Source organism: Elephas maximus, chromosome 20 (assembly GCF_024166365.1).
Source record: "Elephas maximus indicus isolate mEleMax1 chromosome 20, mEleMax1 primary haplotype, whole genome shotgun sequence".
Classification (NCBI taxonomy): domain Eukaryota; kingdom Metazoa; phylum Chordata; class Mammalia; order Proboscidea; family Elephantidae; genus Elephas; species Elephas maximus.
Window position 1 is genome coordinate 80,280,408 of NC_064838.1, and position 4,165 is coordinate 80,284,572.

A 4,165-nucleotide genomic window follows, 5' to 3' on the forward strand; every position below is an offset into this window, starting at 1 on the left:
CTCAGTAAGTTGAACACCTGTAAAAATTGAGTTGGCAGAAGTTGCCTGATAGATATATTTACAATGACAAATAAAAACAAAAGAGGGTAGTTACTGAGGTTGATTGTGCTCAGAGGAAAACCTCATGGGATTTAATTCCATTGTTTGGAGGTTTAGTGTCCTGGTTACAAAGGAGATTTCAGTTAATTGGCCTAATAAGGTATTTTCTGCTTCCTTTCTACCTACTGGCTCAGTGCACAGTGCCTGGGCTATAAAAAACTTGCATGTGGCCTTCCAAGTCATGATTGATCTCTATTTTTCTGGTGCAATTGAGGAAGAAAAAGTAAGGAAAAGGAGGGAGAAACAAAATCTGTGGCTGACTGCCTCCTTGAACAAATGCCTCCATTGCTCTGAGATCAGAAAAACTCAATGGTTCTTGGCTACTATTACTGAATATGCTGATCAAAGATTGTACAGAAGAATCCTGATTAAAAAAAGACAGAAAGTTCAGGGCAGAATTTTAAATTCTTATGGACTCCAGACTTTCTGAAGCCATGCAGCCTGGATGAACCCCTGGAACTATGGCCCAGAGTTAACTTATAAACCTTAAACCCAAATTATCCCTTAAAGTCTTCTTAAAACCAAAGGACAGTTTAGCTTAAGTAGTAAAAAAATGCCTTCCTTGAGCATTAGTCTCTTTTTAAGAACCATCTATATGGAATCAAAGTAAAAACAGCAACTCAAAAGATTAGATAGGTACCTTACAGAGCAGTGTGTTTGTGTAATGAGGGAGGAACAAAGGAGAGTGAAAATGGTTGCACAATTCAAAGAATATAATCAATGTCTGTCTTAGTTATCTAATGTTGCTATAGCAGAAATACCACACGTGGATGGCTTTAACAAAAGAAACTTTTTCTCTCACAGTTTAGGAGGCTAGAAGTCTGAATTCAGAGTGCCAGCTTCAGGGGAAGGCTTTTCTTTCTGTTGGCTCTGAAGGGAGGTCCTTGTCATCAATCTTTCCCTGGTCTAGGAGATTTTCAGTACAGAAATTCCAAGGGCAGCACTCTGCTCAGGGCACAATATTCTTGGTAGTCAGAGGTCCTTCTGTCTCTCTGCTCACATCTCTGTTTTATAGCTCAAAAGTGATTGACTCAAGACACAACCAAATCTTGCAGACTGTGTCCTACTTTATTAACATAATTGCCTTTATCTTGCCTTATTAACATCATAGAGGTAGGATTCACAACACATGACAATAACATCAGATGAGAAAATGGTGGAACATCACACGATACTGGCAATCATGGCCTAGCCAAGGTGACACACATTTTGGGGGGCATAGTATTTAGTCCATGACATTCCACCATTTGATCTCCCAAAATTCATGTTCTTGCCACATGTAAAACACATACACCCCAGCATACCATAGCAAAAGTCTTAAATCAGCCCAAGCCCAATATTCAAAAACTCTACTTCATCTGTAAAATTGAATATACATGTTATCTGCTTCCAAATTACAGTGGTGGAACAGGCACAAGCTAGACATTTCCATTATTAATGAGAGAATTTCAAGGGAAAAAATAGTAACAGACACGAAGCAAGTCAATGTAACACATTACATTAGCTCTCAATGCTTAAAAATTATGCTCTGTTTTTGAGACCAATTAGGCAATCACCCTGGCTTCCAAACTCTTGGTGCTGGTCACACTCTCTGGGATTCTGGGTGGAAGCCCCTTGGCCCTGGACTTCAGCTCTACCTTCCAGGCCTAGTGAAAAAACAACGCTGCTCTTTCATATTTGGGTAGCCACATTCTCCAAGTCCATCTGAGTGGTGAACCTCCTGCCTTGGCCCCAGCAGGTCCCACAATTTTTCTACCCCTTGGGCATTATAACCATTATAAGAAATATTAAAAACATTATAAGAAATTAAAAATAAGAATATGAATCATAAAATGCTGGTATCTATGAGGAAAGTTAAATTGAAATAAGATTTTAGGAGAAGAAGGGAAAAAGTAAATCTGATTGCTCAAAATGATCTTGGTCATAGTTTGAATGAATTATGATGTATAATGGAGTTTACACTTCTTTTTGATGTTTAAACTTATGATGAAGTATTTTATATGTCAAATTGAATTCCTGGGGTTTATACACATTTACAAAACTAATTTAATGATATATGGACAAAAATTTTGGATACTTTAGTCTTATATATTAGGTTCAAATTATAGGCAAAGGAATCTGCTGTAAAGAACCTGGAATGTCACAATTTGAGAATGAAAGAACATGAGATCGTATAAAAGTATTTACTAGAAAAGGTGTTTGCCGGTGTGGCTGGATTCTGACATGATCGCTCCAATTCTGTCAACAGTTGCTTTTACAACTGTAGCCGAGTTAATTGAACTGTGTGAGCCTCAGTTTCATCATAGTAAAAGCAAGGTCAGCTGTGTCACTTGAAACACAAAACGAGATTATCATTTCCCACAATAGGAGAGAAGTGAAAGTTCTCTGTAAAAGGGGATTGAATACCCATCATTAATCCAATTTAAGATAATATCAATTATTTCCTAAGACCAAAGAAAATTTTAAATTTTATGTGTCAGGTATGTAGTGAAAGATAAATTTGTAAATACCCAGAGAAACAGAAGTTAAATAAATGAAAAACCATTATCTCATCAGACACTTAATTACTAAGAGAACATTTCTACAGTCTTTATATTTGCATGTACAATTACTGTTCAATTCATTCTTCATAAACTAATGCATAAAAAAAAAACCCAATGCCATTCAATAGATTCCACCTGACAGTGACACTACAGAACTGAAAATTAAAAATTAGAATAATGATCATAAGTTTAAAGTCATATGACTCTTCCAAGTAATTTCTCAGGCCATATAAAATTGTTCTGCAAATTATTTTTTTCTCTGTCACTAAAACTCCTGGCAAATTATTTCTCCCACTATATTTTTGTTCTATTTGGAATTTAATCTAGACATATTGAGTACAGAAAAGAGAAGGATATACAGGTTTGTCAAGCAAAACTGAGTTAAGGGGATGGAACTGATATATCTAGTTGCAAATGACAGGCTGGGTTTCATTTTATTTTAAATAAGTTTAGGTGAATATTACCATGCAAACACTTTGGCAAATTCAAATAATTTTTTGAATTTTACTATGGTGGATGGAAGTCCTGTTGATAAGAATTTACTAAGTATGCTCTAGTTCCAAATACATATACATAAAAATAAAAAAAAATTAATAAAGTACATATAACAACTGTGATGGTTAACTGGGCAAATTAATAGCATGAAACACAGATAGGGCAGGTACATATTTTCTCTATTTTTTGCATATTCTTGTTTTCTGAAACCCATTTCTAAGCCTCTGGTACAGCCTATCAAAACTATCATTCAGTCATGTTGGAGCTCTTTTGAAGACGTGCTCAGGTTATGGATCTAATTCATTCAACTTAGCATTCATGCATATAAGATACAACATACACAAACACACACACATGCACACACAAATACACAGTGTTCACTCAATAAAAATTGATGGACTCAATACTACATCCCCATTTCCTTCAGTTTGTTCATTCTAGTCTGTCCTGAATAAAATGCCTTCTTCACTGAAATGTGTCTCCTAAAATTCTGCCCATTCTCTAGGAAAACTTCAAATAATATCTTTTTTACGAGGACTTATTTCTAATGTCCCTAAATTGATTCTAATTATTCCTTGCCCCAAAACTTCTAGGGTAATTATTATAGTTGGTCTTATGCAATAGCCACTTTCTTTATTACTCCAGCATCACCACTAGATTATGCAATCCTTGAAGGCATGTCTTATCTTTAATTCCATCTGTATACATATAAAAAACCCAAACCCGCTGTCGTCGAGTTAATGTCTAGTCATAAAAAAAAAGCGACCCTATAATAAGTGTAGAACTGCCCCATAGAGTTTCCAAGGAGTGCCTGGTGGATTCAACCTGTTGACATTTTGGTTAGCAACCATAGCACTTAACCACTTCGCCACAAGGGTTTCTTTGTATACACATATATATGTGTGTATATATAGATATGTGTACATATATCTATATATATATATACACATATCTATATATACACACATATATTTTTTTATACACATATCTATATACACACACACATATATACACATATCTATATACAC